This window comes from Parambassis ranga, chromosome 3, assembly GCF_900634625.1.
Source record: "Parambassis ranga chromosome 3, fParRan2.1, whole genome shotgun sequence".
In the NCBI taxonomy this organism is placed as follows: domain Eukaryota; kingdom Metazoa; phylum Chordata; class Actinopteri; family Ambassidae; genus Parambassis; species Parambassis ranga.
Window position 1 is genome coordinate 23,839,672 of NC_041024.1, and position 26,123 is coordinate 23,865,794.

The window sequence follows — 26,123 nt, forward strand, 5'->3', positions numbered from 1 at the left end:
CAATAATACTGTCTGATTAGCATTACTCAAAAAGCAAGAACTGGAGTAAAAGCTTAGTTCAATGGTCTTCCTACACCAAAGCTGACACAACCACAAAATTAAAAAAAAAAAAAAAAAACAGGCACTATTTTGATATAATATCACAGTTAAACATGCAAATCAAGTTGATTCCGTCAATTTGAGTTCTATAGTTAGCATAGCAGCTAGCTTTTGTTACACCTGTGCTGCTAATCAAACTACACAATACATTTCCTGGACCATCACTCTCCTGGACACACAGAGGAAATAATGGAAGAACCACGACTTAAATTTACCTAATAAATGTATATCCCTGTTTTCTATTGGCTCAACAGAGCCAAAATATCTAACCTTTCAGCTGATGATAATGCCAACTGCATCATGTCTGTCTTAAAGCATTTTTTCAGTTGACCTTTAAAGGTGTATAGTTTTTATTTACACTACTACATTAAATGTAAGTTTTAACTGTATTATATGAAATGAATCAGGTCAATATCAATCAAGTGTCGAGCAAGACAAGTGAAATCAACAAAATTGTGTGTTATCATTATCTACACACTGATGTGTTTATGGTCAATATGCACGGCTTGTATGCTACATAAAACGGCTAATCGTGAATGAGGTAAAAGCCAAAAGACATCACATATGGAGACTTGGTCTGAACTACGATTGTGAATGAATGTGACAAATTGGCTCGGTATCAGCTCCCACATGCACAAAAGTTTTCAAGTCTTGTAATGTTAATATTCAGTTAAAACTGAATCAACTGTTCTGTAGCGTTGTTGATGCCACACAATGACTGCTCAGTGCACTGCCTTGTACTCAAACCTCTTATCAAACAGCTAAATTAGCTACTGCTACATCACCAACATTAGCATTAGTAGCTCTACTTACCAGTTTAGATGAAACGCTGCAAGTCTGTCGTCAAACTTCATTACTTATCAACAGTTTAGAAGTAATGTAACTCCTCCAAACACCACGTGCCTTTCTTTTCAGGCCAGAGGCCAAAAGAAGGCAGCACTGCTTCTTCCTCTCATGTTAGCTAATGGCAGACAGCATGCTGAAGTGACTCACTGTCGCCTCTTGAGGTACCAAATGGTATTACAACCCCTACCGTACATAATTGCAAACCCAGTGTTGGTTTCAAAATACATTTTTCAGTGATTGTGGGTGGGTTAAATATGATTTTGTGTTTCATTTTCAGCCATAACCTAGCTAAAAAGCTAAAAAGTTATAAGAGTTCATGTTTGAAAAAAAATATGTGATTCTCCAAGAGAAGTAGAGGTGTAGATAGAAAAAACATCTTTAACGTCTGCTGCCTTAAGTGTTCATTTTGCAGTCAAAGTGGTATATTTAGCTGTCAAATCACAGTCCGAGCGAGAATATATTTTTGTGATGAAAGTCTAATGGGTTTGTGGCTAGAAGGTTGTCCATTCAAATTATTTATGAGTTGTCGACGAGGTGATATATGAGTAAAACACTGTCCTCTAACTTTGAAGTACTCCAGAGAGTGACCCCCACCAACAGATCCTTTCCAGACAGAGACATCTGGGAAGCTGCCTAAAAAGCACCCCCACCACCCTCAGATAAAGATTTAAATGAAACAACCCATAAGTGTGTGGGTCTGTAAATGTGACAGACACCTTTAATATCCTCCCCACCCCCCCACCCCCTTTCCCTTATGATCAATCGGTGTGATCGTACCTGCGTGACTGCCGCCTTCTCCTCCAAACGAGCGCCGGATGTCAGGAAGAGCGCCGACAGCTTTCACAGAAGGTGGGACGACAAGAGCCTGTAAACAAAGCACACACACCAGGAAATTCACAGTCACCCGCATTTGAAGCTTGACAAGTTTGCAACACTAGCGACAGGAGAGAAATACACACACAATAATAATAATAAAAAAAATGCCCCCCCCTCCCCACAAAAAAAACCCACAGCTTTTTTTTTTCCCTCAGGTCTTCCTGTGAACACACCATTAATTTACACATTCAAAAATAACCTAACAAATACATAAAGTGTAATTGCTTATGTATATCAATCTGTTACTTTCTTCTCATTATTATATCTTATAATTTGACACTGCAATATCCAGGAATCATACACCTAACATGCACATCATCACATCATTTGAGAATTAAAATATGAATTTGAAGTTGGGAAAAAAAACAGGAAGTCTTGTTCTCATGAGCAGAAAGGAGCCTGAGAAGCTGAGCAGAGAGGATGTTATCTGACCCAGTCTTAAAGCCTCGCTGCTTAACACCAGACAAATAATCAACCTAAAATACATCAACCTCTCCCATTAAAGACAGCAAAAAAACAAACTGACTTTGAATGTGTGTGGAGAAAAAAAACAAGGTTTTGGTAGGTTTTGGTGCCGTGGTGAGGTGCAAAAAAAAACACTAAAATAGCTTTGTTCTTTGTAGAAGAAGTTAATTTACCTATTTCTACACAGCTGACTAAACTGCTTCTGATTTACATTTCATTTTTTGTGACATTTCAAACGTTTGCTTAAATCTGTTGAAGTTTGCTTAGATGGTAATCTGGAAGATCTCGGGTTTGTATATTTACCTTCAATCTTAGAGCTAAACGCCCGATGCTGCGTTGTTCCTGCACTCCCAAAGATCACCTGTCAGTCACAGGGTTTGTGTAGGTTACACTCTCTCTCTCTCTCTGATGCATTAATATGGAAATGTTGAATTATTTGTTACAAAATTTGGACTCTCAGACATGGTTCTAAAAAGAAGAAGAAGAAGAAGAAAAGGAAAGGATGCAGCCAGGCATGGAGGAGCTGGCTCAGTCCTAACAACAGTGGTGGTGGGTGGGGGGTGGTGGGATGTGGGGGACAGATGTGGAGGGTCTGCAGGAGGGCCACCCAGATTTACCCACCACTACTGTTTCAATGGAGCGTCAAGAGTAAAACTCACACTCGCACAGTGAACGCACACACACACACACACACACAAAGCCACGATGTTGCCTTAAGTCACAATCTAAATTGGCTCCCAAGGGCATACCGACTACCTTGTTCACCAAAGGCATTGTGTATGTTTTTAGTGCTTAGCATATGCTGCTGTAACCTGAGATCTCTCTCTCTGCGTGTCTCACTCTCTCTTTTTCTTTCTGACTCCCTTGCACACACACACACACATGTACACAAACAATGTTGCTTGAACACTCTCTCTCTCTCTCTCTCTCTCTCTCTCTCTCTCCTTTTACATATTTCCCATCAGGAGATTAATTAAATTCAAAATAGTTCGCATCTACCTATTAAACCGCGTTGCACCACCAGCCGCCCACCAGACAAACATCGACGCAGACACAAACTACAAGGCAGGGTGATCGGGGTTGGAGACGGAGGTGTGTGTGTGTGTGGGGGGGGGTCTCCTACAAGTTAAGAGAGGAGTTCCTCTCAGATCACCAAGCGACGAGGAGCGCCGCGTCTTGCATGATGCCAACGCTGTCATATGTGGCTTGATGATGAATATGCTGATAAAATGTCACCTATCAGGAGGTGTCCATCCTTCAATTAAGATGCAGATGCTGCTTTGTATGTGAAAATCTGAGCGAACAGGTTGCACGGATGAGCAGATGCATCAGACAGGTTATTGTTCAATAGGAGTGGAAAAAAAAAACATCACGGCTGTAGCTGCTAACACTCGATTGAATCTGCTACATCTCTAGATTTGATATAAAGTGCACTGCAGAATAATGAAAATAGCTAACATTTTAAGACAGTCTAACCTTTCCTGTGTTTACCTTATTAAAGAGTGTGTACCTTAACTGGTAGAGCAATACACACAGGTTGAGGTGGGGGGGGGGGGGCAATGTGTATAAAGCTGGCAGTGTTTAAGCAGGCGAGCGGGAAAGTAATAGGCAAGAGCAGTGAAGTGTTGATTCTACAAAAGATGCAGGGGAAAAAAATTGCACCTTAGTGCACGCACACACATGCATACGTACGAGCAATCACACATATATGCACACACACTCACACACACACACCCCCCCCTTCCTCAATATACTCCCACAACACGGCCGGCTGCCTGGCAGCCGAAGTTAACATTTTCAGAGAAAATATTCCTTGCCTCCAATAGTCCGATGTAATTCATTTTCCATCTCTGTTCATTAATCATTGTTAAAATTAGTGATCCATTTCTTCCACTCTGCCATCTGCACTCAGCTTCCTAACAAACATGACACCTCAGCGCATAATAAAAGCTGACAGCTACGAGGAGGCCTTTCCAAATAGCTTTCTGCATATGTGCACCTCCATGTCTTGATGCTGTTGTCAGACAAAAGTAGGTTATTTAGACCAGTGGCTGGAGAGAATTGCATATGAGTACATGAGTACATGAGTGCACATAGGCACACATATATTAATATATTGCATACGGGTATGGCATATGCATGCCTATATATATATATGTAGGCAAGAAAAAACATCACATGCTCAAACCTCTCCACAGATGGGCCTGATTGCGAATGGAATGTGTTTATGTCTTGATATGTTTAATATTTGTCAGCAAAAGGGGGTAAAATGAGGAAAAGGGAGAAGCATCCAAGATATGAGCAATTACTAAATACACAAAGAGAGAGGGGGGGGGCTTAAAAGTTTTAAGTATCCTGTTTACTAGGTTTATGCCTTTAACGTCAGCTGGAGCACTGCTGTACTTTTCCATCTGCATTTTCTCTCAACAGCTGTGGCATTTTGTTGTGATTCTGCCTATCACAAGGCTCAGATACACACCAGTTACACTCAGCTAAAAGGATAAACCTTCTCTGGTCACCTACCTCATAAACACGAATTCACATAAAAATACCGTCCCCATATGACTCCCACCTCCCCAGATTTAGGTGCTTAAAGAGTTGCAGCCGGCCTTTAACTCTGGAATACTTTATCATGATTATTATGGTGTATTAATTGCACACACTCTTAGTTTAATGATGCATTAAGCAAGAATTTAAGAATGTAATCTGCATTTTTGGGTTCGAATTGAACAGATCAGATACCTGAACACAGATTTCCTTATTTCGATTATCACTTTTCCACTTTTGAACAAATCATGAAAAATATTCTGTGAACATGGATGCCACCAAAGCCTCTCGCTCGCTCTCTCTCTCTCACACACAGCTTACTCAGAGTACCTTCATATGACTCTCTCGTTAGCACCCCCCCCCCACCCCCACCTCCCCAAACTGTCCCTTCTTCTCACATCCACATACACACACACATATGCACGTAATCACAAGTATGCACACACACACTTGTACACTCAACAGTCCGACGCCGCTGTAGTCCTCAGATTCTCTTCTGTACACACACACACACACACACACACACAGAGAGTCAGGATCCCTCCCTGGCGAGGTGTGTGTGTGTTTCTGCCCGAGGCACAGCACATTAATCTATATAATGCCCTCAAAGAGAAGGCTTTTTCACACCGCTAACTGCCAAGGACTACGAGGGGCAGCGGCTGAGCCATGATTCAGCTGTTAGCCCAACTGGCGTCCCTGTGCACACACACACACACACAACTCACACCCCCTCACCACTCTCACATCTTTCTCAACGTAGTACATACACATGGTACAAGAATATACAGGCACCATTCACAACAACACATGATACACTCATCAGCACAGTCGCAATGCAAATTTTAGATGATAGTAATACATTATTAACAGCATGTATTGCTCAGCCTGCCTATGCAAAAGCCAAGAGTCCCCTTTAGAATCATTGTTTTTTTTTCAAATTTGATCAATGAAATCCAGAAAGCAACTGAGCAAATAAAAGCCTTTTCAACTATTAGCAGACGCTGTACTGATGTTATTTTACAGAATATCTGGGCGGCACCATTCCTCTAGCATTGTGTGAGGTTTCCCGGAGTAGATTTAATATTCATTTGTTGCATGGAGGGCCACAAAAAACAGACAGCCCGGAGCGGTGATTGGAGGACCAGCGCTCAGAGACAGACGGCGAGCAGAAGAGCAGCTAAATCATCTTGACATTCACCAAGAAGTAGCCACACAGAAAGCTACTGCTGCTGTTAGTTCTCCCATCGACTAATTTGGTTCTACTTAACCCCTAAACGCCCCTCTCTCTCTCTCTCGCTCGCGCGCGCACATGGGCAGATGCGAGGCGAACAGAGTCTGGCAGATGCACGTGCACACTCTTGTGTGCACGCGCGCGCCTCACAGTGACACATTTAATTCCAGGTTCTCAGCACATCTGAATTACAGCAGCCTGATGAGGGAGAGAGGGCCAGGCCCCTCTGGACTGATTAGCATCATTTAAGAAAGTCTTCCTTTTCCTTCTGCTTGCCTCACTGACCTCTCTCTCTCTCTCTCTCTTCCTCTATCGCCCTGACACCCACCTCCCTGCTTTAGAAGATGGGTGGCTTCCCCCGGCAGCACAAGTCAATATGGAGTACACTCATATACATCTAACACACAGCAGAGCAGCTCAAGTGCCTGTGCCTCTGGGACTATTTCTTCCTTCAAGTACTCACACACAGCTGTTTGTTACCTTTAGAAAGGAGCAGGAAGACATAACTAGCTCATATATATATAAATATATATATACGTCAGAGGCCATATGATGCCATTTTTTTCTGCGAGTGTAAAGTAAATAAGACAGAGCCTGTTTTATTTGTGCATATTTCCCCCCCTTCTAAATTATATAAGCCTTGCACATGGCTTAAAATTTTGTAAAGCTTTTCTCAAAATCCTACTTATGGTTGCCATTCTGTGCCAAAAAGTTCATCTGGCCTGTAAATTTAAGCATGGATTACAAATATTCAAATCATGAGCTTACTGTTCAAATAAACATTTCCAACAGGGAGGGGAAAAGTTGCAAGGCATACACTTTCAGCATAATTCCTTCTCTGGCACCTCCCCTCCCCTCGCTCCTAATAAAACAACCACACACACAAAAAAAGAAAGAAAAAAGAAAGAGAAAGTGGGGTTAGGGTGGCGGAGGTAGTGGTGGCGGCGGCGGCGGTGGTGGTGGTGGTGGTGGAACAGTGAAGGAAGGGGAGGGGTTGGGGGGGGGGGCAAGAAATGCAAAAACAAAAGACATAGTTAAAAGTTTGGCTTCTTCATTTACCATGCGGCTGGATAAACAGTGTTGATGAAATATGTAATTAATGTAATTGTAACCACCTATGCAATTACAGTCAGCCGGGGTGGGCTCTCCACTGTGGCCCCGGTACTCCCTGCCATAGGACAATAGGGCACCTTATTACAGTTTTAAAAGAGGGAGGCTGAGGGGAGGGGGGTTGTGGAGGCTTAAGCTGGTCAGCTGCTCACCACATGGTAGAAATAATAGGGACTGAAATCACAATCATTTCAGCTTTGGTTTAGCTTCGCTAATCACTGCACTTTATGCTGGACAATATAAATAAGTGAAAAACTCCCAGGCGTCCAGGGATTTCTGCAACCCCTGTAAATGCACTTACATTAAGTTATACTATCATGTATCATATTTCGACCTCTGGTAATCTGCTGCAAGTCCATCCAGTGCATTTACTCTTCTATTCGACTGAATGAATAAGGTCCCACATGCACATCTACAGATAAACTTATTGTAGAGACGAGTCAACTTTAGACTTAAAGGTTGCAGGCTCAGGCCCCATTCACACACACTGACAGCCGGTGTTATCCCAGGGATTAAAATAGCCTCTTCTCCCGCTACCCGCCCCTGGCCGGCATTAAAGTCTTCCACATTTGCAAAATTGCAAACAGATGCAACTCAAGTACCTGCAAATAATCTGCCAAGACCAATTTCAAAAGGGAGATTTCAGAATATGCGGGAGTCATTAGAGGGAGTATTATTTCAGCGATGAGCGCGAGAGGGCCAGCAGTGGATCACCCAACCAGATGGGTTCTGCTGCCTTTTATTCAGGAAGAAAGAAGCCGACGTGTTCTTCATCTACCTCCCCCCTCTCCTCCCCCCTAACCAACACCCAATTCCTCCTCAAATGAAGATATATAACGTGTATGAAACAATTACGGCAGAATATTGGAAGTTTCAGAAGCAACCAAAGAATGTCAAATTTCCTTTCGAGTTTCTCAAAACAATCTTTTCATCTTCTTCCCAGTGAGGATGCTTTGAGATAGAGGTGGGGGGGTGGTGCGGGTGGTGGTGGTGGTGGTAGGGGGGATTTTCGATGTAAACGAGGATACAGACACAGAGATCTGAGGCTTTTTATTGTTTCGTATTGAGTGTTAAATATGAAAAAAAGAGAAAAAGAATTAAAAAGGTAGACACCTTAAAAGGGGCCTGTGGCGTATGTAAATGAAATATGTTTCAGTGCCTTAATTTGCAACTGCTGCTGTTGTTATTTTTTTTTTTTCCAACACAGTCATCTGAAGTTTTCCTGGTTGCCTCAGCGCTGCTTTAAAGCGACGCACAACAAAGCGTTAAAGACGATTTTAACACCAAGAACTGCGGCAAACTTCATTAGATACTCCATCCAGCTGCTGACAAAAAGCCATTCAAAATGCATCTTTAAGCGTCCGCGATGAATAATGTATAATCAAAACACTTCTTTTTTTATAACTCTCACACACACACACACACAAACACAAGCTATTCACAACATTGACCGGCCCTTATAACAAATGAAATGTTTATATCAAATGGAATTTGATTAGGTGACTGGTTATTATTTCTCGTGGGGGAGCAGAATAACAATCTAAGGCACTTAAAAAAAATGATCAAAATCACCAAGCCCTTGAAACAATACACATTCAATCAAATTCTTCATAATTGTAACAGTAGGAAGCATTTTAGGCATTCCACCCACAACAAACAGGCTTTGTTCTCCTGTTATGAGAGGCAGCGAGGGGACACAATCAAGTGCGTGAGAAAGTCAGGAACGCAGGATTTCAAGCAATTCCTCCCTCTTTCTCTCTCTCTCTTTCTATTCACCCCCTCCTCTCTCTCTCTCTCTCTCTCTTTCTCTCTCCCTCTCTCTCTCTTTTTCAGGGTCGCCCATATTATTTGCTTCCTGTTTCATTGTAGTTGGCAAAAAGAGAATTTGGTAATTGAGTGGTACAGAACATGTGCCCTCCCTGCTCGCAGATGACAGATGGATTATAAAAACTTCAAAGGCAAGCATTTGGAGCACCAGGGGAGAGATGCTAGGTATTTGAACTATCATTCTTTACCCAGGAGACAATGACTGCCTGACATGGTGCATACATCAAGGAATAGTGCAACAGCACAGACATAATCCAAGGCGCACATGCACGCACACCCTTCTTTTTTTTTTTTTTCCATCGCTCTTCCTCTCTCTTCTCCCCTCCCCATGCTATATATTTAACATCCTGTTCTGAGCAACTTTGCGCCAAGATCGGGAACATAACAAGTTAGGGGGGGTAACGCTGATGATGATGACGACGAGAGAGAGAGAGAGAGAGAGAGAGAGAGACAGACAGGGGAGGTGGCGCTGAATCTTATCTTTTGACTTGCGATCATTGTTCGGTGTCTCCTTTCGCTTTCCCGGGTCAGTAAAATAATCAGAGTTTTGGTAAAAATCACAGGCCTTGAGGAAAACCGAGGGCACCCCTGTGCCATACGAGATGGGGAGAATAGAGGGCGGCGACGCCTATTATCATCTTATAAGCATGATTTATGAAAAGGGCCATCTGCTTTGCCTTACTTAAGCACAGAGGCAACCTTTAATAATATAAGGACGTGAGGAAAAAGAGGATGGAAGGAAGAAGGGAGGGGGGGTGAGAACGAATCATTTCAGCAAATTGTGAGCTTCTTCTTCTTCTTCTTCTTCTTCCTGTTGCTTCCTCTTCTCCTCAGCATCCAGCCATTAGGTTCAGATGGCAGCTAATCACCATTGACCTCCCCTGTCACAGCATTTAACCCCGACCCCGCCTCTTGACCCAGGAGGAATTAGCAGCATCACTGTAACACACACATACACACATACACACACGCGCCTTGCAGATACAAAAAAGTGACACAAGCCTCTGCACTTACACAGGAAGCCAGTTGATTCAGTGAGAGAAATTATCCTAAAAACATCCCCGAGTCGGATGATTTTTGTTTTCACCTCAATACCAACACTCCTACGAATCTTCAGTCTTTTTAATGGCAATAAATTCTCACAACCAACACAAAAACGACACACATGTACATCACAGCTCTAGCATTTCTGCCCTAACCGTCAACCCTTTGACCTCATTGTGACCTGGAAATGGCTCCCCGCACATGGTGGGGACAGGGTGGATGCGCTGTTATAACATAGGCATACAGCTTACGTTATTGTGCTACAAATCACATACAAACACACAAATGTCTACATGTAGACACACACGCCCCTCCCCGTGTGGTCACCTTTTCAGTGTCCATCAGGATTGTTGGCCTAATCCTCGTCGGATCATCTCATCAATGCCTAGGCTGTTTATGTGTAATGGATCCCATCTAACTCCCTCTCTAACACCCCCCCTCTCCCCTTTGCCCCACCCCCCTTTGGCCCCCTTCCCCTATTTCCCTCCAGGCCTCTCAAAATCCTCTTCTTAACTAGTATGGCATTTCATTTTATCTTCTCCTACTCTTAGTGTCCTGTTTTAAAAAGGGTGTACAGGTGATTCATTCCATCAAACAAAATTGTTATATTTTTTCATGAAAACCATAAAATGAAACACGTATATGGTTATTATAGTGAATATAATGTACAGCCTACTTTTCACACCTCCCCACATTATGGCTATGTCAAGACCTCGACGTAAACGTGAGAGTTCCATAACTGTTTCTCGACACAACCTGTCAAGGAAACTGCATTATGGTTTGTCTTTCCACCCTTCCTCACTCTCTTCATCCTCCTCCTCCTCCTCGAAGCCTCGCAGCATGTGTAAGCAGAAGCGCACGTGCTCCTTCGCCCTCATTACGAGCTAACTACACTGTTTGATTAAAAGCGTGTACAGAGAGGAAGAGAGGGAAAGAGAGAGAGAGAGAGAGAGAGAGAGAGGAGGAGGAAGAGGTGGGGGAAGAGAGGAACAGGCCGAACCTCCATAATTAAGATCACTTCACAGATTACCTCCGGCAACAAAAGCGCGGCAAGCGGCCGCCCGCAGCCTCAGAAATTGGATGAAAAAGGGGTGTTGAGGAGGAGACTGACCTCTGCCGGGCTCCACATGAACACAAGTAATGGCTGAATCAAATGCTCCCCCCCCCCCACCCCCACCCCCCAACACACATGCACACACAACACCCCCATACTCCCAACAGTACAGTCGCAGACAGTCGCAGGTACATACCAGTGAGACAGCACACTGTGGAAAAGCACACAGGAAGATGCACATGGACGATTCAGCACCTGCAGGCTCACACTACATGTCAGGTCTGCTAAGTACACTGCCTGGAGCGAAGATCCATCCACTACAGTGGCAACTTCACAGGACTGCCTATTTATCAGATTCTATTTACTTTACCATTGGGTTTCTTTTTATTGTCATTTTAAGGCTAGTTTTTTTATTATAAACCTGATGTTACAACTGCAGGATTCCATCACCCACAATGAGCTGTGATCAAACCCACACCATCAGCGCTTCCCACATCCTCACTCTCAGCGCTCTCTGCTGCGCTGTTCACCTCACCCTCATCGGTCTACCTCACCCCTGCCCTGCGAACCAATTCTGATCTGTGGTGAAAAAAAGGGGGAACGGGGGGTGGGGGGAGAGGCCATTTACTCTAATCACAGGGATCTAGCAAGAGCGCCTCAAAGCCCTCAGGGGCTGATCGGCAATCAGAGAGACGGAGGCTACAAGAGGGAGAGAGAGAAATAAACTCTACCTCAACTTCAGATTTGTAGAGCAAACCTCTTCTATCCCTAATCCGAAGCAGCTCTGCCGTGAGATTGTCCTGTTGGTGGGTGGCCGGGATGAGGAGGATATGAGAGTTGTAGGACTTCCTGTGACGGTGGAAGTTCTGGCTAAGGGAGTGTGGAAACGTTCAGTCAAGACAGGAAGGGGATGTAAGTGTACAAATTGCCATGCAGCTTTTTGATGGAGCCGCTCTGTAATATCAGCAATTCAAGAACCCTGACCAGGTTCACTCTGGATCTCGTTATAAAATTTCAGCTCACAGTTCTACAGCCCATGACAACATTTTACCTATTAAAGCAATGGCTGAGAGAATGGCTGATAACAATAGCCAGAAAAGTGATCATACAGTTCAATATGTTCTCATATGACTAGAGACATAAAGTGAAAAAAGGTACGTCTTAACACATGTATGACAATAGATTGGTGGTCAATGAGTTATGTGCCTCTTTGGGCGAAGTCTTACAAACTTCACCCAAAGATGGAGAAGGTCTACAAATACTAATACTCCTTACTTTAAACCTGGATCCTGGTTTCCAAGCCCTTAGTTGGAGCATTACCCAAAATGACTTGGTTAGGTTTCAGAAAAGGTGGTCTACATCTCCCAACTACAACAAGCTTCTTCACCTTTTATTGGCTGTTTGGCTAGAACTGATTTTGCACTTCAACAACATGAGGTCACAATGACAGCCTTCCTTTCCTTTTCTTTAGTTTGAAAGGTCTTTCCAGCTGCTTCTACAACACAGAGGCACAATAACACACTGTCAGAGAGTCCAGCCAAAGAAACCATCCTCAACATGAAACAGCAGATCTGTTCAAGATGACCTCAAAGTTTTGGTGATAAAACTTTAGGTCTAAACTTGCTCTCACCCTTTGAGCCTATCATCATCACCATCATCATCCACCCAATGCATGCAAGCGTTGAAAATGTTTACTCACTCTACTTCTTTCCATCTCTCTCTCTCTCTCATTGTGCACATCTGACAGTCCTATTTACCGCAGCAGCCGACAGACAAGCCCAACAAGGGCCCCCAGCCCCAGCACTTCCACTTAACTCTCTCCCCATTACTACGAAACGGTGTGAACGACACAACAAAAGACCGAAAAACGCAGTTATGACGCAAAGAAAACAACTGCGGCTCGGGATCAGGAATAATAATAATAACAAAAAAGACATGGAGAAAACAAAGAAGAAAAGGGAAGATGAGTAGGAGGTGGCGGAGGGGCGGAGGGGCGGTGGGGCGAGAGAGAGAGAAGATGATGAGGTGGGCCATTTAGAAATAAAAATAAAAAAGATGATTTGAGAAAACTGTCGGAAATTGCGGGAGATGTGTTAAGGTTTCTTTTACAGCAGAGGTGGGAGCGCATCTTATGACTTAAAAGAGGTATTAAAGGAAAGAGCCAGTCGCCAGGGGAATTCTCTCACATCAGAGAGCTCTCTTTTGAAATTCAACCCCAGTAATAACGCAGATAAAAAATAGATAAATAGTATTTAGTTTCCACCTTGAACACACAACACTTTTTAAAGTAGTTCATGAAAGACTGACAGCTCCTGGCGAGCTGATGCACTTACACAAACACACATGCTCGCTTGCGTGCGCCCACACACATGTAATGTGTGTTTTACCTAATTAAATAAAACACCAGGTGGGATCAACTGATTGTTTGTGAGTGTGCGTGCATGTGTGTGTGAGTCCTTGGACAGAAAAAGGAAATACAAAAAGAAGAAGAAAAGATCAAATATATTTGGATGAATTTCATTAAGTTCTCATTTCTTATTGTTGGTTTCAAAAGCAGTAGGTGCAGAAAATGGGACTGTAGCTAGCAGGACTGATATATCAGTGTATCAGCTAACCAAACCTTATCTTTGTTGTTCTGTTTCAGTGGCCAAGAGATGTCAACAAAAGACATGCAAATACACAAAGCACAAGCAAATTAGGAAAACATAAAGAGGAAACTTGAAGAAACGCACTGTGAGTATTGTAGAATTTTTTGGAGGACCCCAAAAAGTGACGGACCTAGTTTAGTCAAGCTTGTTTAAGCTTTTACTTGAGTACCTAAGTGCGCTACTCATCAGTGTTTTAGGGAATATACCATTTTTCATGTGATCACCCTGCTCAGAGGTTTAAGCCCAGCCTGGTTCATCACTTTTTGGGGTCCCCTTGGAAACGTTTTGGTCATCATTTTTGCCACTGCAGCATGTTATTGCTTGGGTTGCTAATATCTGTGCCGTTTCTGATTTCACTTGTGGTGTTGCTATTTGCAGATGCTTTTTTTAACTGCAATGATTTGAGCTCTTTCAGCATCCCTATTATATGTAATATGACAGGAAATGTTAATATTTCTACTATACACAACATCATATTTTGTCAAATTTTGTCTGGTTTTTACATTTTCTTGCATTCCTTGCTCACATATACCAGCTCTCAGAAACAGAGGGTCACCTTCTTTTTTAATGGTCTTAACACAATGCCAATTAGGAAAACAACATGCAAATAGAGAAAACACAATCAAATCAAGAAGACATCACAACCAAACAACAAGAAACAGTGAAAACAGCATATCAGAAATGTTTCCAGGGGACCCCCAAAAAGTGACGGACCAAGATTGGTTACAGTTGTTTGGGGGTCTCCTAGAAACATTTCTGTTGTCTTATCAACTTACATTCTCAGTATGTATATACCTCTGAGTTTGTTTGCTCTTTAACATTGCAAATGTACGTTTTTCATATGAGTAAACATGAAATTTTACAATATGATTCAAGTTTAATAGATTTGTCATAATTTCAAATGCAGTCTAGTTTTAAGCAGCATCTTCCTCAGAATCTAACAGTTGCTGAGAGTTTTCACCTTTATTTTATTAATACAGATGATGTACCACCACCTCCCTGTGCTATTCATTTGTGTAAAGTCTCTAAGCTTGCCTAATATTTTTGGTATTTAACAGAGGTCTTTTGCCTTCTTACAGTAATGCTGTTCCATAAAGAGCATAAAAAAGGAATTGTTTTTGAATACCATGACCTCAAATAAGGGCAAAAATAAACAAGTAAGACACATATTTACCTTTTAAAGAAAAAAAAAGCACAGTAGCAATCCTTCGTCTCTCGGCAGCTACGCCTCGGAGATGTGGTCGCTGCTGCGCCAGACGTTTACAGAAGACTGTGTGTTTAAAGCCTGGAATGCTCATTTGCCTTTTGGGTTTACTTATTTACTTTTGCATAAATGTAAAACAGTAATGTGGTATTAAAGGGCTTCTCAAGGGGGGAAAGCGTGTATGTTTTTAAATGCAGCCTTTTTTTAAATGCTCCCTCAGTTTGCTATATTAAGGAATGTTGATGATTAATGCAGCACAGATCTAATTTCTCTTGATTAATAATAATAAATTAGAAAAATAATGCCAGACATGAGATTAGCTCAACCTCAACACACCCCCCTCCTCCCTCCCACCACCACCACCACCCCCATAAACACACACACTCTCTCCCCACCCCCCCTTTGCTCAAAGTCATCAGATACAAAATGAGCATCCAGGCTAAAATGAGCAGCAAATAATCACAAAATTCCCAAAAGACAAATATAAAATGTAAAACGACTGCCTTGATCAACTGGAGCCCAGTAATCTTTAGCGCCAGCCACAGCTGTACCACCACTACTGTCACCAGAAATAAAAACTTAAACCTTTCACAGCTTTCGATTGAGTCTTTAATTCAGCCTGATGTGACATTAAAACCCTTTGGTTGACTTCCACTGGCTGTGACAAATGTACCAGCGCTTAATAGAGGTGTGCAGACAGGCCGGCATTTCAGTGACTTTTATCAAACCGAATTTATCAATGCAGGCTCCCAGGATCTGTGGCAGCAGCTTGTTCAGAAGGAAGCCTACAGATACCGTTAAGTACATCATCCTTCCTCTCTGTCTCTATGTGTGTGTGTGTGCGCCTCGCTCCTTCTGCTTGCTGTGTGTTCTCCCACTCTCTCCTGTCATCACTCTGCCTGCATAACTCTTTTCTCTCCGGATCTACCTTTCCACAGATGTGGATAGGTTTTTTTTTCTCCTTGCCGTGCGCTGATTTTAGTAGATTTGACAATTAAAAAACACATCTTTTTTTGCTCCTTTTCAAACATCAAAAATCTTCAATAACTTGTCAGGAGTTAATTTACTTGTTGAAAGAACGCAGATTTTCCACCTTCAGAGACGTGGAGGAGCGTCAGCTGATCTCTAACTTATTGTGATTTTCAGCAACAAGTACACAGTGCTGATAAAGAGTCTTAAAAAAGATGGCAGATAGGAAGGTTAAGATTTGGAAAGAGGATGAAGAGATGACAGAGGCTGCGGCAGAGAGTGAAATGGTGTAGCGAGGAGTGCGATAAGGAGGCTTTTGAAGGGTCCTCTCTGATGCTGGGATTGCTCAGTTCAGCGCCTCGGAGGTACTTGAACCCTGCCTGCCTTTCCTCCACCTCTCTATAGAGCTTCTGCCCCTGTTAACCACCTGTAAACCACTCTGACACATGATCCACTCCCACAGATGTGGAGTGGAAACATACATCCACACACACACACAGAGAGAGAGAGAGAGAGAGAGAGAGAGAGAGAAATCCTCACTCACAGGCAAGCTAAGCGAGCAGAAAAACGCTTTAACGCACCATCAACATTTGGGTGTTTTTTAACATTAGCGCTCGATTAGCTGTCCTACTGTGGAGTGGAGGAGCACTTGTGACGGAAACAAGAGAGGCGACTTAATAGTTTTACTCACGTTGATTAAAATGTGATTTTTTTTTCTTTCTCCCCCACATCTCAGTTTTAAACAGCGGGGACAAATAACCTGCTATTATCCGCGGCTAAAAATGGCACGAGCAGGATTTTAACCTTCACCTCCCGAAGGCCGGGGCAGACGGGACAATTTAGTTTAGCAATTAGATGCCTTGCCTCAAATAAGTGGCAGAGACAGGGAGTGGAACTTGCAGGCACATAAGTGCACACTATGAATCTGCACAATGCAAAGAGTGTAATTAAAATCAAAAAAGTACCACTCATTCAGCGCAAGAAGCAACATCCCCATACCCACAAAATAAAAAAAATAAAAAACGGAGAATAAAAAAAACAACGGCTCCTGATTAGTCTTTGTCAAAATATTTGCAACAGAGGAATTCCACCAGGCAAGCGTGGAATCGGCTCTTCTACAAAAGAGCCATCTTCCCTGAGTAACAAGTTGGTGCAATGAGTGTCGACAGAAGAGGAGCTGAAATCCCCCCTGGGCTAGAGAATATCCCGCTATTGTAGTCTTAACCCGCGAGACCTGGCTGGGAATGTACAGCTTTCACAGTCACTTCTCATCCTATTTGTAGCACTGCCGCTGATGTGCGAGCGCCTGGGCCAGAGCAGGTCACTTTTCTCTCTCTTCTTATGTCTGTCTGTCTTACTGTCAAATCATCTGTCTGTCTGTCTACTTTCATTCTTTCAAAAATAAAAAAGTCAACGAATATTGAGGGAGCATTCATCTACATGTAACCCCACCACCAACAACAACACTACTTTTTTCCCCATCTTTCTTTTTGTATTTTTTTGTTCCACAAGGCAAGTTTCATTAAAGATCCAATTATGCAAATCAGGTGCTGGAGAGGCAGTTGAATATGCACTATAATGGTGTACAGTAATCGTTCGACACAATATACGGCATCCGGGGCCAGATTTACGAGTGCAACAGAACTGGAACGCCTCCGTCCTTTGGTGAAAACCTCTTGATCATAATTAAAGGTGCAGGAGTTCTCTCCAGCATTCTCACACCCTCCCTTTTCTCTCTCTTTTTTTTCCTCTCTCCCTCCATCTTGTGCTACTTTGCTGTGCTCATTAGCAGAGGACTGGAAGTTTACAGAGGTCACATCCTAGACGCAGAAGAAGCTAAAGAGCAGACATGACATGTGCCTTGCAGTCAGTGATGGTATGTGAAGTAGGTAACCTGCCTCTCACACACACACACACACACACACACAGAGGTATTTACCACTGTCTTAGCCGAGCACGGCTGAATGCTAAGCAGTAACAATTCTCTGCTTCAGGACCTCTGATTGATGTGTGCTTGCCTGTTTGTGTTAAGCTGTTGTCTGTGGAAATGACACGGCTGAAAACACAGTGCCGTTCGACACATCAAAAGGGGAAAAACAGTTCTGACATCGCATCCTTAAATCCAAAATGCTAACGAACTTTGAGGAAAAAAAAAGAAAAGGTGGGGGTTGTGGGGGTGGGGGTGGCAATGCCTTAATGCCAGGGAGAGTCTCAGCACGGGAGCAAACAACTGTGCACATTCCTCCTTGGTGAAATTACAGAGAAAGAAAAAAAAAAAAGGCAAGGCCAGAGCAGCGCCTGGACACTGTGTTGCAAATCCACCTGCACAAAACTCTTCTGATAAAGACAAAAAATAAAGATCCCTCCTGCACCCACATCCAACCCTTTGCCCTTCCGTCTTCAACCACCACCACCACCACCACCACCACCACCCGGCTGCCCAGACAGGCAGACGCTCCTTGTGATGGCACCCCGGCATGAGAGGACTGAGTCAAGCCTATCTGTCAGCGCCTCATCTGCCCCACACTCTTTATTCTTAGATCAAACTGACGTCCGTGATTAACCCCCACCCCCACCCCCACCCCCTCCCCACCTCAACACCACCACCACCTCGTCCACCGACACCGCTCCTCCCCGACCAGTTCTTATCAAGCTCTCAGGGGCATACCAGGAAAAATATAGAATGAGGCACCACCCAACAGGAAGAAAACTGTACTCATTTAAACGATGATTCAATAAGCCTGATCATCCACACATTTAAATTGATAGCGTATTTATTTCTATGGAATCATCCATATTTTGAATGGCAAATAAGACGGAGGTAAAGCATTTAACAGTGTGTTAAACTTGCTGTTGATTGTTAAAAACTTCCCCCTCCTCTCACAATTCCTGCTTCTTAGAAAAAGTTTGACGTAAAAAAACTGTTTGGATTTCACATCCCATGTTGTCTGTGCGCTTGTCATATTAGCCCCAGACGGCAACTGCAAACCCAGCTCACCAACATCCTCTCTCTCTCTCTCTATCTCTCTGTGTGTGACATGACCTCTGGAGATCAAGGTCATGGAGCTACAAGGCTCAACCCTGCCTCACGCCTGTGTGCTACAGCACCCTCCTCTCCCCCCACCCATGGGACACACACATACACAGTGGTGTGTGTGTGTGTACACTGCCACCTTGCCCTGTTGGCACAGTGAAGAAGACAGGACAACCACAATGGAAATGAAGAAATAACACAGGCAGTATCCACCACAGCAGCAGTAGGTAACAGAAAGGAGGAGGAAGAAGAGGAGGAGGAGGAGGAGGAGGACGGGGGTGTTGCTTTCACAATGACTGCACATATCAATTAATGGCTGGCTGATGAGCAGAGCTGGCCTGATCTTGCCTGCCCACCACCGCCCTGATCCCAGTGGATTGGGAACCCTGGCCTTGCAGCCTGTACAGCTGGAGCCCCTCTCCCCATAATTACAACGAGAAGGAGATCAAGTAGCCACAGTGATGCTGCCTGTCTGCTGTGCACACACACACACACATACATATATATCACAGAGTAACTTGAATTCATGCATTGTCCAAGCGATTATACACACAAATTTTCCGTACTGCTAGATTATGTAATTTGTGCGACCACTTCACTGTGGGTTTGTGTGTTTGTGCGACGGCACTCTGGCGTCTGCTCACGTGCCGCGTCCTTTATGCACGTTTGCTAAATAAGATGTTCTTTCTGTTTCCTTTTCCCCCAAAAAATGTCAAACAGGTTGCCAGACTGACAACACAGTGGCTTCAGTCAAGTGTTCACATTGAACTGAGAGGCTGCCTGGCTGACTGACTGACTGACTGTCTGACTGTCTGACTGACGGCGCGGTGAAAAGAGGACTGATTTGATACCATCCTTTGCATGCCATGTTCTCTGTCTTTCTCTCTCTCTTTCTCTCATCACTCCCTTCTCCCTCGTTCGCAACTGAGAGACGTGTATCGGTGCAGTCACTCACAGCTTGTGCACCCCCTCACCCCCCATTAGCAACACTGACATAGACACAGGTGGAAAAGCAACAACTACAAGATCAACGGCGACCGCAACAGACTGGCTCCGGAGAGCACATCCAGATTGGGATGTGTCAGAAAGTTGCAGCAGGAGAAAATATTTTGCTGAGAATTGATCCAATACATCTTTATATTTAATACATATTATCTGAATGGCAAATTAAAATGAAGGATGTTAAATTGAAATGCAAAAATTGCATATATATAAGCATCTTAAATAACAACCCACAGAGGCCTTGACAACATAATTCGACTCCATAAATTCCACTAACAGGCCAGTCTGCAAAGCAAGGCCTTTTTCTTAAACACACCATCTCTCTTCCCAAATATTTCACTGGAAAAGAATGACAACATTTCAACTTGTAGCAGCAGCGCACAGAGGTGCAGCAAAGGGCAAACAGGTCTGTGAGGCAGGCTGCACTGTCAGAGCAGCAGAGGTTGAAGGGGGTAGGGGTGGTGGGGTGATGGGGGGGGACAGTTATCCATTTGATATTTCTTCTCCAATAAGGGATTGAAAGGAGCTGACAAAAGGGGTTTACGCCCAGACACTATTTCAGACATAATATCCGCCCTGTGCATACCATTACACAATGACAGCATCTCAGCTCGCACAGTTCATCTATTTATTCGTTTTTTCTCCCTCTCGCCGCACAATGAATCTGAGGAAGAAGCAACTTTTTGTTTTGTTTTGTTTTGTGTTTTTTTTAGCTCATAACAACTTTAGGAAAAGGTTAAAGAAACAACGAGATGGACATTGTTGAGTATTTAAAGAAAGACCTGGCGTGTGTCTCGCCGCTGTCATTGTGCAGTGCTGGTAGCTGTTAAAAGTGGGTGGATATCCCAGGTCAGATCACTCAGGGGTCACAACTCCACTTCCATGAGAAGAAAAAAAAAGGGAAAAAGGACCTCCCCACCCAAGGAGCACGATACAGACGGAGGCTTTTAAATGGGATTACAAGCCTTCCATCCATCCCTGGTGCCATTTTTAATTGAATTTATGTTTTTATTTATTAATTCAACATGATGTGTGTGTGTGTGTGTGTGTCCAGCTGTTGGATATTTAGGATGTGCCTAAAAAAAATAAATTACCCTATACTAAAATTATAGAATGTATAGTTGAAACTCCTGGAAGCAAGCATGCAATGACATGACACACACCCTTTCAATCCAATGGAAAAATATTAGCTCTATGGGCTCCGTCATTTTATACGGATGCCTATCAGTCTCCTGTAGCCTCCTGCGACTGCCTCTAACTTTCCCCCCCTTGTCTCTCCCTTTAAAAAACATAAACTCCTCACCCCGACCCTCATCCCTGTCAAAAGTGACAAGCGTTTCCTAAAAAAACGTCAGTTTCACCGCCGCTAATATGCGCCTTAGTCTGCACATAGTGTGACATTTACCCCCCTCGTCTGAATGCCATCAAAACGTTCTCCTCAAAGCATAATGCAGAGGCTGCTTATTCATAAGAGGTCGATCACTGCACAAAATGGCAGGTCTCACCGGCTCTTCTTCTTCTTCTTCTCCTTCTTCTTCTTCTTCCATCTCACAAGTTTTGACACGTGGTGGCAAACGCACCGGTAAACTTTATTAATCGCCCCTCTTGCATTCTTACAGCTCGGGTGTGAGGTATCGGGAGAGAAAAAAAAAGTTTTCCGTGCACACTCCTAACGGGAAACAACGGCTGGACTTCTTTAAAAAGTCTGCTTGGATGGATCGCTGGATCTCTATGCGCTATATTACACCAAAAAAAGAAGAAGCCGTGCGCTCGAATGCGTTTTTACGCACACGCACGCACAACCATAAACACAAACACGCACCGAAAAAAACACATTATGTTTAATTTTATGTCTGCTGGATTTTAAAAAAATACTTTATTACGGCGCTGAGTTGCAAGGTGTCGAACACGGGCAGCCCGTGTCTGGGTCCCAGCTGCTATTTTGTCGTCGTTTTTTTTTTTTTTTTTACGATCGTCACTCGCTACAGATAATTGCACTGTTATTTTCTAATCATGATTGGGGAGACATCAGGGACCCCCGCTGCGATGCTCCCACACAAACAACCCCAATCCTCCCCAAAACTGACTTCCAAGCGAGTAAAGCACCCCCCACCCCCCGGTAAGACCCCACTTGCGTACTATAAGCTTCCACACTTCTTACCTTTTAAATTTGGCGAAGCGCCGGCTAACTCCTGCGCGTAAACGATGCGTTGTGGGAAATAGTGTTCATTGAATAATGAGGCATGTCCATATGATTTGACCGGATCATATTCTTGTCGGATGACGGGAGAGGGGGGGTGTTGAAAAGTGCGCTTAGGACCTGTTAAAGATTGTCCACTCCTTCGATCCTCTCTCTTAAAACTGCTCCCTGCCGCGCATCCAGAGTTTGAAATAATAAAAAAAGAAGAAATGCTGCTTTATTACTTCTCTCTCTCTGTCTCTCTCTCTCTCTCTCTTTCTGTCCCCTTCGGTCTGTGTCTGCTATCAGTAAACGTTTGCATTGATGCCGATCGCCAGGCATCAGCATATTCCCTTCATCTTTCAGCTTGGACTCCCCCTATCTGGTAGGTGAAATGCATTGTACCGTTAAAAAAGGCACTCCATTGTAGAAAGCAGAGCCCCGACTGGTCTTGCGGCATTCGCCGTTGACGGGATATAAAAAAAGCAGCTGATGAGCCCAGCGGTGATCTGAACCGCGTTTAAAGAAATAATCCCCTCGTTGTTACATTTCCCCAGGTGTCGTGCCAAGAGAAAAACAGGCGATTTACTTTGTTTCTGACCTTGAACTGCCCATAAACACTCTTTTTTTGTTTCATTATTATTATTTAGAAATCTGCCCTCTGTCCATTAAGCACCGAGCGTCAAAACCGGGGCTGCATGGGATAACAGCCCCCTTTCCGCGTAAAGACACACACACACACACACACACACACAGGTCAGTGTAAAATCACTCCAAAAAGTAGAATCACTCACCTTTTTATCAAAACTGTTTTCAGCCCCTTTTCTTCTTCTTCTTCTTCTTCTCCTCCTCGCCTTAGAAACTCCAGGATAAATGAGTGTTTCCTCCTCTGCGTCCTGAGCGTCAGTCACCGCTTAAGAGAAGTAATGAGTGATAAAAATGACGCTCATCTATCTGCACTGTAACCTTGTGGCGTATTTAATGTAAATAAGCCTCGTTGTTGCTGCCAATCCCCATGCATACACAAACGCAAAACCGCTCCTCGGGGACTCGCTCTTTCTTTTTTTTGTTGCCTTTTTTCTTTCTCTCCACACTGTTTTAACGATTTATTCTTGCTGCCTTGAAGCGCAATAGGATATGAACATAATTATTACAAAATATGACATGTCAATAATGCGACCGGTACGGTCACAACCAATGCATTTCTAGGAAGATTTTTCAAGGCGCACACTCTGCTAAAGAATACTTTTGGTTATTTTTTTTTTTTGGAGAGGGGGGGTATATTTCCAACAGGAGCCTTCAAACTTGGAGTTGGCACAACTTTCTTTTTTGGTGGCGATCCGTTATAAAAAAATTAAAAAAAGACGCAAAGGCACGAAGACGTCCCGCGCAGACTGGAGTGTTTCTTGCAACTAAAAGCTTCCCCTTTTCCACGATGGTTTTGATATATTATGCTTCTATAGGGGGGTGGAAGAGACTGAATAATGCAATTATAGATTCAGTGTCCCAGCGTTGACAAAAGACAGGGCTTCAATGGAGGCTTTGTTAAAGGATTATATAATGATTATGGGGTAATTATGGGAACGGTTTGGTAATAATAAAAAAGTATCAAGTGCTCTCTTGCGCGGACAGCTTGTTTTCTATAATGTAAGAGCACTGAAGAGTGTGATAAGACGGACAGACAGACGGTGCTGCTGACAGCTAGTGGCGGGATGACGGCAGACAAGCCTCGATTATTCAAAATGTCGAACCAACACACACACACACACACACACATTAATCCAACTGACTGAGATGCTATCAAATGTCCGCAGAACCGGACATGGGCCCACAATGGAATATCTCGGGGTCATATTCATAACAGCCCTGTGTGTAACCCAGTTCCAACCCCTACATAACACACACATTCTCACTCTCTCTCTCTCTCTCTCTCTCTCTCTCACACACACACACACTCATGATCCTCTCCCCTCTCCATGCTGCTTGTGCCATGCTGTATGTGTCAGAGATGGTGAGAGAGAGAGAGAGAGAGCAAGAGAGAGAGAGAGAGCAGATACATGGAAATGGTCACTCTGACAGAGAGCACATGACACTCCATCTGGGGGTGAAAATAATCCGCACCTTGCAGCTTATTAGAATCATTATTATTTAACTTCACATTGAGGAATGTACTGTTTATAAAACTGCACATACATCTTGTTGCATATGTGATAATTATCAGGCATATTGAGATATACTTCTCTTTTTTTACCATGTTGGCACTGATGATAAATATTTATGTCTTTTAAAAGATGCTCTGTGTGAGTGTGTGTGTGTGTGTGTGTGTGTTCCCAGACATTAATAGATAGCCTAAATACCGTCTTTCTTCCCCTTCCCAGACAAAACACATCTTTTTCTTTAAAAGATACCCTACATTCATTATGCACTATGAAAATCAGATTCCCATGCTGTTCCTTTAAATGGTTATACTCAATTCAGTTTGATGCATATAAAATTCTTTTTTTCTTTTCTTTCATTTTTTTTGAGCATTTTCCAACATAAAAAAAAACTTTTCCTCCCCTAAAGAAATTAGCATAACCATTCCTCATCAATAATATGGCTATCTCTATGGGAGTGATAGCAGCAAAGCAGTAGGGGTGTTTCTTTTACCGATTCTCCATGGATCAACAGCGCGTCATCAGCTCCTTTTGAACTTGTTATAGCAAGTCAAGTGATTCTTTATCGGCTGACAGCCCTGACAATCCATCGGGGATGGGAAAGCAGGTCAAAAGGAAGTTGCCATATGGACTTAAGCATGCAAATTTCTAACAATACGTGGCACTGAAGTGTTGTACTCTCACAGGCACACCACCATATACCACGTTGTAAGCAGGCACGCAGAAAGTGTTTGCCAGGTGTATTGTATACAGGCCGACACGGATCTCTCTGCAGTTTATTTATGTGGCGCTAAATCACATCACATGTGACATCTCAGGGCAGTTCATCTACATATGAATCAGTGTTTTTAACATGCAAGCAAAAATATGAATGCAACATATAAAAATGTAAGCTAGTGGTTGCTATTGCCTTCTAATAAGCACTGACCAGGGACTGAACTCACCTTCTGTGAGGATCGAATATAAAATAATTACATGTATTTGTGTTTGCGGGCAAATAGGCAGATTTATCTGCTGTTTACATGTTAATGAATCCTCATCTTCAGTCTAAACAGCTATATGCTGCAAGAACGCTCAGATCTGAAATACATATAAACTAATGATGTGTGAGTGATGGACATAATAATAGTGCTTCACTGCAACAGGTGCAGCAACATCACATTTACTGCCGTTTTACTTTATAATCTGCGATGACTAGTCCTCATCTTATGACATTTCAACCTAACGTCACACCTGTTATGTGAATCTGAGGTGTAACAGTAAAAGGAGTTTTCATTTAAAATGAATGGGATTCGGTGAGAGATATAAGCCGCTGTACAGAACTATCTGTTCTGTTGCACAGCCTGTGTGAGTGTGAGTGTGAGTGTGTTTGTGCTGAAGGCAGAGGGAGTGTTGGCCGGCAGTCCTGGGAGGGTCATCACTGCCTTATTACTGCCATGTTAGTGACTAGCAGCTGAAGATGGCTCCGCTCCCTGCCCCTCTGCTTGGGAGTCATCCAAGACAGCGTGCTCCAAAAACAGACCGGCCACTGTTCACTTCTCTGATAGATTAAGATGTTATTCCACTGCTCTGGCCATCTCTATCTGACTCACTGTCCCTCTCTCTCTCTTTCTTTTTTTCATGCCCCGCACCGAGCCCAGATTTACAACATGCCCTCCTGCTCCTTAACATCTCCAGAGGCCCTTTTTGTTTTGTTTTTTGTTAATAGACACAACAAGAATGGGTGCAATATGATAGCAAGGTTCCAATACTGTTTTTTTTGTTTGTGTGTCTGCATGTGTCTTTTAAAAGCCAGATATTATGCCCAGTGTATATTTAAATGCAAGCACAGC

General features: G+C 43.3%; 1 protein-coding gene across 2 annotated transcripts in view; it reads right to left on the bottom strand.

Annotated features, from left to right (window-relative positions):
- Positions 1 to 23,047, bottom strand: part of znf536 (zinc finger protein 536) — a 170,853-nt gene extending 147,806 nt beyond the window's left edge. The window contains exons 1-2 of one of the 2 annotated variants that reach the window (XM_028402376.1): positions 22,930 to 23,047; positions 1,723 to 1,810 (exon numbers count right to left, since the gene is read on the bottom strand). The gene's annotated coding sequence lies outside the window, so the exon portion shown is untranslated. Of the gene's footprint in view, positions 1 to 1,722; positions 1,811 to 22,117; positions 22,327 to 22,929 lie in introns of those variants that run through there. The other variant, XM_028402375.1, reaches the window with a different exon arrangement.
- Between the last annotated feature and the right edge of the window lie 3,076 nt (positions 23,048 to 26,123).